Source organism: Stegodyphus dumicola, chromosome 6, assembly GCF_044657685.1.
Source record: "Stegodyphus dumicola isolate Sdum_Otavi_A_Nest chromosome 6, ASM4465768v1".
Classification (NCBI taxonomy): domain Eukaryota; kingdom Metazoa; phylum Arthropoda; class Arachnida; order Araneae; family Eresidae; genus Stegodyphus; species Stegodyphus dumicola.
Window position 1 is genome coordinate 169,844,447 of NC_140773.1, and position 13,559 is coordinate 169,858,005.

The 13,559-nt window shown below is 35.3% G+C and overlaps 1 long non-coding RNA gene across 1 annotated transcript in view; it reads left to right on the forward strand.

Moving 5' to 3' along the window:
* Positions 1-12,492, forward strand: part of LOC146996897 (uncharacterized) — a 96,728-nt gene extending 84,236 nt beyond the window's left edge. The window contains exon 4 of the long non-coding RNA XR_015041500.1: positions 12,331-12,492. This is a non-coding gene — a long non-coding RNA (uncharacterized LOC146996897). The remainder of the gene's footprint in view (positions 1-12,330) is intronic.
* The last annotated feature ends 1,067 nt before the right edge of the window (positions 12,493-13,559 follow it).

Genomic DNA, 13,559 nt, shown 5'->3' on the forward strand with positions numbered 1-13,559 from the left:
TGCAAATTAGAAACTTAACATAGAGTTCAAATTTAGCATACTTGCTATCCCCTTAAGGCTCGCTTACCACTGATAGTAACATCCTACAGTTTATTATGACACGCATACACACAGATGTTTTGCGTGGAAGAACGGATGAATCCTATATATATAATGTATATAATATAATGTAGTGAAGAAATAATAATGGCTAATCTTTGGAATAAAGTAACAGGTAATTTGGCGACATTTTGGTAAGGCAATAAAGGTTACTAGCTAGGACTTTAGCAGTGTACATGGATAAAGTCAAGAGTGTGCGCAATGCCATTTTTGTGCAATTCTGGGATTTTTTTTAAATGAAAATAGGTCGACGTGTACATGGATGATACCGTGTATGTGGAATTCTTAAAAACGCGGCAAGCAGTTTGCAATTCTGCGCTGTCTCCGAATTTCGCACCTAATCTTCATCATGATTAAGCATTTTTGTTCCATAAAAGTTCTAGTATAAGAGTAATTTGGCTAGCAGATTGTTGGAAAAAGTTTTGAGTTAAAAAAAAAATGCCTTTACTTCGGAAAACAAAATGGCGTCCAAAACAAAACTAGCAGGTTGCTGTAGCAGGGTTGGTCGCCAAATTTTCGTCAAGTTACCATAATCCAAAGATTAACCATAATAATATACAAACACTGTGTCGACCCCTTATTACAATACTTTGAATGTTACCTGTATCTCTCAAAAGATAAATGAAACATGAAGATAACATATAATAAACTTAATAATACCCAAAATACAATAAATTATATTATAACAAAACGAATTTTAAAAAATTTACAAGTCTCAACAAATACCAATTCTCAACGCACAGTTCGGGAATTAAGGTGTAAGGATCTTAAGTTTTACTAACGTTTATTTTATTTTAAATCTTTACTATCACTTCTTATTTTCTACTTCCGGCCAGAAATAAAAGCGTTAACTTATTTATGCAAAATTTGTCTGGCGAACGCCAAGTACTTAAGTTGTGGCTTTTTGCCAAGCGAGAGAGAGGAAGGAGTTAATCGAAGCAGGCCGCTTACCTTAGAAGTTTTACTCAGTTGCTGGTTGCCTTCCAGGCCAGAGGTTTAATCCTCTTGATAATTTTAAACGTATTGTAGTGTTAACAGTTCTCTGTACTACATACGGCTTCCTGTTAATATAAGGCCAATCTTCCACGTTAATTATTTCAAAGTTAAGTTAAAGTTTAGTTCTATTTTTATATTCTTACGTTTAGACCACAAGTAGTGGGTCTTTGTATTCCGAAGTACGGAAATTATTGTAAATAGAGAAAAATAAAGAGTTTTGTATACCCTTCTTGTGTATCCTGTCTACTTACCAAGTTATTGAACATAGCTTTAGTAAGCTCTCTGTTCCGAGTCAGGTCCTTGCATGTTCCCAAAGAAAGTAAGACGGAATATTGAACCTGGTAGTGGCGCCCAACGAAGAAGAATAACCATGGCCGATTTTCAAGAAGAACCTGTGCTGCCTGCAGAAGCGGCTCAGAATCCAGAAATGCCAGCTGCCGCCCTGGAAGGATTTGGTTACATCGTCCAGACCATGCGCGCTTCGATGAAACCAGAAGCAACATTTAATGGAAACTCACCGGTAACCAGTTTTTTGGAAAAATTGGATGACCACTTCATGCTCTACCCCGTGCACGAATTTCAAAAAGTTACCTTAGCTACCAGCGCTTTGAGGGGCCAAGCGCTTAACTGGTTCAAATGTATAGGCAGAAGTCTCTTGGGTCAAGCAGGAAGTCCCACCTATACTTACGAGAATTTCAAGACTGCCCTAGTAATAGCCTTCCCTATTGTAAGGGATCGTGCGAAATTAGAAACGGAACTTTTCAGTATATATCAGCAAAGAATCTAAAATCTCTCAAGCTTTATTTTAAGAAAAATTCAAGTCTTCAAACTTTTGTATGGAAACCGTCCGGATCCTGAGATAATTCAAGTGATTTTGCCGAGGTTACTGCCCCAAGTGCAAGACTTTATTGAATTAAGAAATCCGACTACACTGGAAAAGTTATTTGAGCTAGCAATCCAGTTTGAAAGTAGAAGAACGGCGGATATTGAAAGAAGACGCCAATATCAACAGCGAAACCAATTTGGTGCGCCAAGACTACAGCAAACTCAAGCACACGGCTACGAAAGCAAAGCGAATCAGTGGGCGAGGAAACCCGAGCATTCAAAAACAGCCGGCGAACGTCGACAGTTCAATAGCAATCCAGGAAAAAAGTCTCAAGTCCAGTGGAAAAAGAAGGAAAGTACGGAAATGAAAAATAATTTAAACTAAAACGGATTTCTGCTGACGGGAGGGTGCGGAAATCCGAAGGCCACGAAAACCCCTCTTCCTTCAAGTTAAATACAGTAATAGTGAAAAATTTGACTCTTCCGAAGATTGAAGTGTTGGTAAATAATATCCCAGCCACCGCACTCCTGGATACAGGCGCGCAGTGTTCCTGTGTGGCAGAAGATTTTTTTAGGAAGTATTTTCGTAAATATCGTATATATAATTCGGATAATACGACAGTGTTAGCTGCGCAAGGAGAAAGATGTAAGTGTATAGGTAAATTACCGCTGTATGCCCGTATCAAGGACGAACAAGTAAAGGTTATGTTTCTCATAGTAAAGAATCTGCAAGCACATATTATTTTAGGAAAAGATTTTCTTTCAGAGGCACAAGCAACGCTAGATTTTAATGAAGCGTCCCTTAAGCTGACAATGGAACCAGCTCGTGGAGAAAAGGCTGAACCGCCGATGTTAAATCTTGACCACCTGCCTAATGACGAGCAACGAAGAATCCGACAAGTGGTAAGTGAATTTGCTTCGTTATTTAGTGATATTCCAGGATTTACTCAGGTTACTAACCATAGTATTGACACCGGAGATTCAATGCCACTTCGCCACAAAGCACACCGGTATGATAAGAATAAGGAAAAAATTATAGAATGGCATATCACCGATATGCTACGTAAAAAGATCATAACGCCCATCTCAAGTAGTTATGCTAGCCCGGTGGTTTTATGTAAGAAAAATAATTACTATCCTTTGACACATCCAAAAAGGTGGAGATTCGCAATTGACTACCGTAAATTAAACTCCATAACTAAATACCCGGTATATCCGTTACCTATTATTGAAGAAATTCTAAGGAACATAACATCCACCAAATGTATGACGACTTTAGACTTAACGACTGGTTATTTTCAAATAGGGGTTAGGCCTGAGGACGTGCCTAAGACTGCTTTTATAACCAAGTCTGGCACTTATGCATTTTTGCGTATGCCGTTTGGCCTTTCCGGGGCACCGGCAACATTTCAGCTATGTATGGACATTGTGTTAAGGTCTGTTCTTGGAAAGTCCACATTTATCTGTTTAGACGATATCAATATTACTAGTGATAATCTCGACCAACATGTACAGGATTTAAGACAGGTGTTTTCTTTATTAAATGAGGCCGGTCTAAAAGTTAATGTCGAAAAGTGCAAATTTGCAGCCCCTGAATTAAAATATTTAGGTTACAAAATATCTCAGAAAGGAATCGAGACAGACGAATCAAAAATAATCGCTGTACAAAAGTATCCGACTCCAAACACGGCGAAGAAGCTCTCTTCTTTTCTAGGACTTTTTTCATATTATAGGTCCTTTATAAAAGATTTTGCAGCTATTGCTGAACCATTGTTAAAATTAAAAAGGAAAAAGGCATGATTCTCGTGGACGGCCGAAGCCAATAGTGCTTTCGAAAAATTAAAACAAGCATTAACGCAAGCCTCTGTGTTGAAATTTCCTGAAAAGGATGAGAATTTAGAAATTTCAACGGATGCTTCGGATTATGCGGTAGGAGCGGTACTTTCGCAAAATCAGCAGCCCGTGGCATTTTTTTGCGGAACTTTAAATCAAACACAAAGAAACTATTAAGGCGCCAATAACAGTGTACTCTGATCATGGGGCGGTAACTAGATTGTACTCAGGGAAAAACTTATCCCCAAGGTTAATAAGATGGGCACTCAAGCTACAAGAATATAATCTGGTAATCAAGCATACCCCCAGAAAGGAAAATATCGTAGCAGATGCCCTATCCAGAATTAAAATAGATGAAGAAGGTAATACTGTAAAGGTGGCAATGCTCACAGCATGTACAATAAATTCCCGAGAAACTGTAATAACCGAACTGGGTAAGGATCCTGAGTTTGGAAGCATTTATGAGTATTTAAAGGATCCTGAAAATTTTAGCCACCAAGATATTGTGGCGATAAGAAATAGGGCTACCCATTACGAGCTAATAGATGGTCTATTATTCTATACAAAAACTACGAATTCCAACAACGAATTTCGACCTGTTATCCCAGCTAGTCTTAGATTAAATATCCTGCAGGATAATGGTCCTCAATTTGTAAGTAATGTATTTGAAGGCATGTGCAAAAAACTGGGCATACGTCATTTAAAAATGGTCCCGTATCGGCCGCAATCAAATATAGCGGAACGGGTCAATAGAAATATAGTGAAAATTATCCGTAGTTATGTTAAAAATTTTCATAAAAGCTGGGATAACTATGTCAATGAATTTGCTTTCGCCCTTAGGACCGCAAAACTTGATACAACGGGCAAAACTCCTGCTGAGTTATTTTTAAGCAGAAAGATTATAACGCCGTTAGATAAATTATTTTATGTGCAACAAAGAGCCCAAGAATTTAAAATGGGTGATATAGAAAAACTAATTAAAGAAGCAAAAAAAAGAATACTGAAGTAGCACAGAGAAAACAAAAGCTGTATTATGATTTGAAACGACGGGGAGTAACTTATAAAGTAGGGGATGAAGTATTAAAAATTAAGCATTCACTTTCTTCAGCACCAGAAGATAAAACTGCCAAATTTTTTCCACGATTTGAAGGACCATATGTCATAGAAAAAATAACTCACGCTGTAGTAGTGTTAAAAGCCAGGAATGGTGAAACCTGCTCCGCAAACATTGATCAAATCAAACCCTACTATGATCGTAATAAAATGCAAATATTTACAGATCTTTTGCAGGATCCGGCACGGCAGACACGGCAGGCACAAGCTCCAGAGTTGGAACAACGACAAGTACAAAGGCAAGCCATTTAGAGGCAGGAGCAAGTGAAAAGAAAGTTTCCCCGCGAGAAAATTGAAGGTAACAAGAAAAAGAAGCCGTTCCACCGTCCAGAAAACAGAGTTCACGAACACCCCCAGAATGAAGAAGGGAGAAGGACGACGTATGTGAAGAGGACCAGGAGAAATGACGGCAACTATAACAAGGCTTTAAAACGGAAGATCTACTCATCCGACAGAACTTTCCGCAGCAAATGTCGCCGAACTGCGGAAGGGCCACCAGCGGCGGAGGAAACGTTACAAGGAAAATTTGAATGGCCAGCAACGAGGTCCAAGCAGGAACGCGAAAGAAGTTTCCCGGTTCCGCCAAGACCAGCTGCCATCAAACGGCCAAGACCACAAGCAGAGGAGAAAAAGAAGGTATTCAAGGGTGACCGAACTGGAGAAAAAAGAAAGCTTCTAGAGGAAGGCACTGAAGGGCGAGCCCGCACAAGAAGGAGGATAAATCAAACGAGAATATGCGCTACCTTCCAGGATTGGGCTCAGAAAAGAATGACGGAATATCACAAAGATAAGTAAAATTTTATGTTACTTTTCAAACTTAAGTTAATCTTTCATTCTTACTGCAAGTGGCAGATTTCAAGAAGTTTTACCTCATGCGAGGTCTACCTTTATCGCCAAAAGGGCGAGAAATGAGTTGTTACCGATTTTGGTATTATGTTTTTCAATTACTCGCGCGTAAAACTAAAGTTGATGTATAATAGCGTTGTGTAAAGACTTAAATATTGTAAAAAGTTATTGTATAAATATTATTTAAAACATTCTGGCAAGAAAGAAGTTTTAGTATGAAAGACTTTTTGAAATGTATTATTTCAATGTAGAAAGAATTGGCACTTGCTTTGAAAAGAATAGAAGTTAACAATGTACTACTAATGTATGTTTTCAAATGTGTAAAATTAACGGCATGTTAATATGTAAAAGTGAAAGTAATGTTAAAATTTTTTTTTATTCGTGTGACTGTAAAAAGACTAAATCATGGTGAATATGTGTTAAAGGTTGAATGATGTAGTTAGGCTCTCTGACGCTACACTTCAGAGTTAGCCACTTTCAGAATAGTACCTCAGGGTTTAGAGTTGAAGTTAGGGTGTGTTACGATGTCTTGGTATGTTCAATTTTAACACGTTAGTGGTTTGATTGTAGGAGGAAGTGTTGAACACGTATACATAAACACATTCGTGTTTGGTGTTCTTTTACATCACATGTCAAAGAGCACGGGGAGAGATAATTAAAATAGTCATGAATGAAATAAGAATGTTAAAAGAAATATAAATATGCATGTTACTTGCCATTTCATTGTGTAACATTTCATTAAACTAATTTTCCTTCCAGATCTCTGGAAGGAACCAGATTTGAATAAAAGCTCCTGTTTAGATGCAGTACAGATGAAAAATTGCGTGCCCTTGGAGATGCTATTGTAAAAACAAATTTCTTTTTTTTAAATTTCTAGTTTCTAGCGAGAAATGTTTGTAAAAGATTGGCCTCGCGTTAGATTCTAGAGCTAAAAGTTTTCAACAAGGTCGTTTTAGACCTCAGTTTCAAACTAATTAACTCTGGCGGGAAGTATGTAAGGATCTTAAGTTTTACTAACGTTTATTTTATTTTAAATCTTTACTATCACTTCTTATTTTCTACTTCCGGCCAGAATTAAAAGCGTTAATGTATTTATGCAAAGTTTGTCTGGCGAACGCCAAGTATTTATGTTGTGGCTTTTTGCCAAGCGAGAGAGAGGAAGGAGTTAATCGAAGCAGGCCGCTTACCTTAGAAGTTTTACTCAGTTGCTGGTTGCCTTCCAGGCCAGAGGTTTAATCCTCTTGATAATTTTAAACGTATTGTAGTGTTAACAGTTCTCTGTACTACATACGGCTTCCTATTAATATAAGGCCAATCTTCCACGTTTATTATTTCAAAGTTAAGTTAGAGTTTAGTTCTATTTTTATATTCTTACGTTTAGACCACAAGTAGTGGGTCTTTGTATTCCGAAGTACGGAAATTATTGTAAATAGAGAAAAATAAAGGGTTTTGTATACCCTTCTTGTGTATCCTGTCTACTTACCACAGTTATTGAACATAGCTTTAGTAAGCTCTCTGTTCCGAGTCAGGTCCTTGCATGTTCCCAAAGAAAATAAGACTGAACATTGAACCTGATAAAGGAAATATCTCATAGCGTATAATGTTTTATTCCGTATCTCACTTATAGTGCTATACAATCTTCCGCAGATTTTTATATAAATAAAATCTATAATATAATGGGTATTTATACTATATGTAGTTCTTGATGTAAAAAAGATCAACTTTCGTACTGGAAAAATTCCATCTATGTGAATAAGTATGAATATACTGATATACACATAATTATACTAAATAACTAATTTAATGAAACTAAATTCCTATAGAAAAATGGGGAAACTGTAGAATCGCCCACTGCTTGGCGTGTTTTTAGGAATTGCACATACTCGGTATCCATGTACACATCGATGTATTTTCACTTAAAAAAACATCCCGGAATTGCACAAAAATATCATTGCGCACTCCTTTGACTTTATCCAGGTACACATCGATGTATTTTCACTTAAAAAAACATCCCAGAATTGCACAAAAATGTCATTGCGCACTCCTTTGACTTTATCCAGGTACACATCGACCTATTTTCACTTAAAAAGTCAAAAGAAAATTGACAAAAATCCAATTCTTCTTACTTTAGTAAAAAGTACCAAATAAATAAGTAGGCGATTATGCACTTTACCCGAAACAAATATATATAAATACCATTTACCTATATATATTAATAATTTATTATTACACAAGGTTTTTCATATATCATCTCAAAGGAACATAAATTTAATTAAAGTGATGCATTATTGGAATAAATTTAGTCAGTGTTTTAGGTGTAAGTTATTTAGATTTCTATTGTAGAAAGAATACTTTAGAAAATGTATAGAAATATTATTTTGAACCATAAAATTTCTAAAGAGTAAAATTTAAAGTACTGAAAAGGTAGCTAATATTTTTGACAGTAGAATACATAATATAAAAATACCTCATGCTGAGCATTTTCTGAAATTACAATGCCAAATGAAATTTACATAGTGCAGTATTTAGCAATAATAACCTTTTGTAAACAAATGTAGCTATTATAATATATTCGCTATTATAATATATTGTAATGTAATATATTCGCTTAATTGTAATGACAGTAATTTTAACTGCATTTGTATAAGGCTGTACAAAAGATTTATTTATATGGGTTTTCATCCGCAGAGAGCAACCGGATTCTCTGTGGAAGTGCTTCCGAAAATAATGTTTAAATATTAATCTAACTATACTTGAAAGCAATGCTATAACAGTGCCCTTATAAGACTCATGATCCGAAAAGCTTTGGTTTTAATTGTCTCGTAAAAACTTTCAATTACCTCTGCAAAATTCATACCCACGTAAAAATTACTACACCGAAGTCAATTGATTATACAGCAAAACGTTCCTAAAACAATCAACTCCACAATTCAAGAGAATGGCAGATTCCTGTAGCCTGACAAAACTATGAGTGATTTTTTAAGTCCTGTTATTTAATTATTGTCCTGACAAATGTGCCATTACCAGAGGTGGTCATTTAAAAAAATAATCACTATGAGGTTTCAACTTAATGTAATTTTTTTCAAATAAATAATTCACTTTTTATACTCCCAAAACTAGTACATATAATATTACATAAATCTTATTCACAAATCTATTTCTATTTCAAAAGCAATTTATGAAAAACACATTTGAAATTTTCTTCATCAAACAAATAATAATGAAAATTAAAGTATGCATAAAAATGATTATATGTGTTTTAACAAAATAGCACAAAATATTTAATGTAAAAATGTGCTTCTAGTCTCATACTTGTAAAGAAAAATAGACCAAAAAGAAAAAACAATGTAAGCTACTATGATCATCTAAATTTTCACATAATTTTAGTAGTGGAAAAAAGATTCCTTAAGCTTGTATGTCTTGTCTACCCATTCAATAAGTAATAAACACATTAAATATTTCAATGTTTATTTCATTAATAAAACTTACCTTTTTTGCTCGCGAAATATAATTAGTACATTTTTTAAAACGTAAAAAAGTATTCTTTTTGCTCGGCCACATCACATTAGTCGAAAAATTGAAAATTGAATCATGCAAGATCATTTTTAAGTAAGGTATGCTGAAATTTATTACTACATAATATTCAAATGATAAAGCATTTACATGAACAAGCTTTAAAAAAGTATTTCTAAACTGTAATCAAAAAAATAAATTTTCCAAAATACAATTTCAGTAGAATGCAAAAACTATATTTCTGCATCTGCACACTGAACCAAATTATCAAGTCTGAAATTATCACTTTTCAGTCTTTAAGCACATTGTTTTTCAGGATAAAAGTAAAGATGGAAAATCAATTTCACGCTCAGAAACTCCATTTCACAACTAGTCAGTTATCAGCAACGTTCTCTCAAACATTAGACACGATTACACGTGCATGGCTTTAGTGGTATATTCATAGTCAGTGCTGGTATTTTATTATTTATTATTAATTTCTAAACAGTAAAACATAGTAAAATTTGTAATACAGTAAAGCATAGTAAATAATATATTGCATTACTACAACTACGAAGAAAATAACACCACCGTCGCACAACAATAACTAGGGCGGCGCCATATTGCTTGTTTGGGAAACTTCTGAGAGTGGGGGAGGGAGGGGGAATTTTTTTCTTCACGTCAGCGTTAACAGAGAGAAAAGTTTTGCGATTGTGAATGAACTTGTTCGCGTTAAAGAGATGTTGGTTGATATTCGTGTTTATTTGTAATATCAGAAATGTAAGTGCTTATGTGTGTGTATTCAGAGAACCAACTCGTAGCAAAAATCACCTCCCTAAGACGACCGCCTCTGAAAGAGACCAGTATTTCTGAAACATAAGTATACTTTGGCGTTGAATATTCCCTCTGTAAGGCGACCATTCACAAAGAAAATTCTGCTAGTGTGGCTGGTCGCCTTAGAGAGATTCATTCCGTAGATGCAATCTCTCTAAGACGACCACCTCTAAAAGATAACCATATCTCTGAGAACGTGAGTATATACTGATATTGAGCATCACCTCTCTAAGGCGACCACTTTCAAAGATGAATTTTTATTTGCGGTTGGTCGCCTTAAAGAGACCTCGTTGTGTGTGGTGTATATGATTACTGTTATTGTTTCCGAAAAACAATTTTTAAATCAAATAAATAAGCATATTTCGTAAAAACCCTCTCTAAAACGACCACCTGCGTTTCCAGGTTACTCTGATGGTCTTAAAGAGATCATATTTTCATTCTGTTAATTTTATTGTTTACAAGAAGTCTATTAACGTCAGATAAAAAAATAGCATAAACCCATATAAACCAACAGAAGATTTATTATTATATTGATACCAGTAAGAAAACCAGTAAAAGTCAATATAAACCTATACAAACCAGTACAAAGTTCTGCCATTGATGTTGGTTGTATGGGTGTCAAGTGATACCAGTAAGAAAAACCCACAGAGATCAATAGAAACCAGTAAAAGTCAGTAGAGACCATCAAAAATTCTATAGGTACCAGTAGAAAGTTTTACTGGTTTCTATGCGTCATTTTGAAACCAGTAAGAAAAACCCACAGAGACCAACAGAAACCAGTGAAAGTCAATAGAAACCCATAAAATCTTATGGGTACCCATAAAGAGTTTTACTGGTTTCTATGGGGCATTTTTAGCAGGGAGAGTAATTCTGTGCAGAACTTTCAGTTCAGGCTTCAAAAATTCCGAATATCTACCATAGATTGTTTTATATCGCTTCTTGAGTGCAATGACTGTAGTGGCGGTTCCGAATCCTAGAGTAGGCACAGCTGTTTGTAAGCGTATAGTATCTCTGCAGCAAGGTTCCAATGCGAGCTCAAATCCTTTCGAAGTAGTGGGGGTGGTGGTAGGGAAAGAGGTAAAGGTAGAGGTGGTAGGGAAAAGGAAGAGGCACCAGTATGTTTCTAACTAGCCAGCAGGTAACTCCTCTGCCCACTGACCATTTGGAATACTAACGGCTGCTGTGAGCATTCTCAATAAATACTCTACTATCTACCAAGGGCCTTTATGCAGTATTACTTTTCTTGGTGCAATATTACTTGGTACAATGAACAAGTAAATTCGTTCTGTACGGAAAGAGCGATAGGAAACCTTCGGATCACTCCCCCCCCCCCACCGAAGATATCTCCTTCGGAATTCCATCCAGATCGAAAGCTTAGCAGTTAGCAAGGCCAGGCGATACCTAATAAGTCTAGATGCATGCAGAGGGGCCTACTACTTCAACCTGCACCTATACCTCCACAGAAAAGAACCATGTATTCATAATACTTCAGACTGGTGTACTATATAATGAATTAATTTCGTATTATTTATTAATTTTTATTATAATTTTATTATAATTTTTATTGTAATAAAGGTAAATTCCCTTTATTCTAGGTTCAAACTTGGTTTGCTTGGTTCAGACTTGGTTTTGACTTGCTGTTTTTTTTTTTTTTTTTTTTTTTTTTCGCTTTAGTCTATGTGTTATATGTTTGATCAGATAGCCTGGCTCAGTAAAAGTAGGCGACCAGTGTAACTCTGATTCGAAATCTGGTTACGACCACGTGCAGTGCTGATAACGACCACGTGTTTCTGAGACTCCTTTGTCAATGCTTTATTTTTCTTCTTCTTTCCCCTTTCTAGTAATTCCATTCTCCTGATGAGGAGGGACCTTTAGCTGCCCTCGAAATCGATTGAGTGTTTTAATATATGTTAAATACAAGGTTGTTATTGCGATTTTGATCCATGAACTAGTTCAGAATCAGTGCAGGATTTACGCATAAGCTACGCAAGCTATAGCTTAGAAGCCCCACTTTCTTTTGCGCCCCCGAAAAATTAAAATATAGTATAAATATAGTATGACAGACTTATAAAGGACACCATATCTCAAACAGCTTAGGGCCTTATCAAGTCTAAATCCGGCCCAGCAGAATACCTGTTTGAGTAATTCATATTAGAAACAGATTAACTTCATTTGCATAAATGCAGATTAAATTAGCTTTATAATGCAATTTTATATGTTAAGAGGTTGTTGAAAGTATTATTATTTTTTTTTTATTTATTTAGTTATTTATTTATTTATTTTTTTTTTCAGGGAATAAAATATTTCCGGAAGATTCAGAAATTTTGTAAGAAGGGAATCCCAGTATTCCTTGAAAGCCAGATAATGTTGAATGTAATCCTTATAATTCGATAATTACATGTATATATATATATATATTCCTTAACATAAACTCCTATTTTATTTAATCTCCTATTTTACACAAGTTACACGAGCGTAAATATTTTAAGCTAGACAAAAATATCCCTTCCTAACATAAACATTAATAAACAAGAACACATTTTTATGTCAAAAGGATTTTGACTTAAAACAAACATCGAGACTGCTCGGAATGGGTTCAGTATATCAGGATCCCGGATTTTCTAGACATGTACCGGTAACAAAGACATACGGACCTCTGGACCACTAAGGGAGATTGGTGGCCGGACGCCCTACGTTGTTTGCGTAAAGATAAGCGGGATTATTCGGCAGAAGGTTAAATCGCCTCTAACGGTGCAGGAAGGAGTGACGCGGTCGTTGTTTTTATTGCGCGAAGGCGTCTAATAAGGAAATTCCGAGACTGTGACAGATGATACTGCAAGTGCAATTTCCCGTTTTCGAAGGTATGTAAGGGAAAATCTTTGCGTTTGTCAGCTGCTTGTTTTGTTTCTCCGCATCAATAAAGGAATCGATTAAACTACACTTCCTAAAGAATAAACTATTTCAAGAAAGAATATTATAAAATGCACACAGTAGAGGTAGGAAATACCTTTCTAGATGTACTAACAAAATTCAGAAACTTTTATTTAGGAACCTTGAATTTTATTCTACGAAATTTGCCTGATCTCTAACTACGTTACGAATAAAGTATTTATTCTAAATAAAGGTCTGTTAAAATTTGCAGTCTAGGGATAAGAACTTCCATGTACTTTAGTAAAAAGTAGGAGTCTGGCATCAAATATATAGAAGAAAAGCAGTATTATTTCCATGTAAAGTTTGCTTGAAATTAAGTGAGCCGAAAAAAAATTTGCATATAATTAAGCAATTGATTTTAAATAACATATTCATCCGAAAATAGAAGGATATTTTACCTTTAAAAATAACATTTTAAAACCTCTAATCGTGTTTTCTACGCAGTGTTTAAATACACTGTTTTTCAAAAATTCAGTGAATAAGTACTTTTTTTTTTTTTTTTTTTCTTTTGGAATTTCTCATAAAGTAGTGAAAGAAAACTGTAAAACATTCGGTCAAATAGCAATGCAATAGCATTGGTGTCGAATACT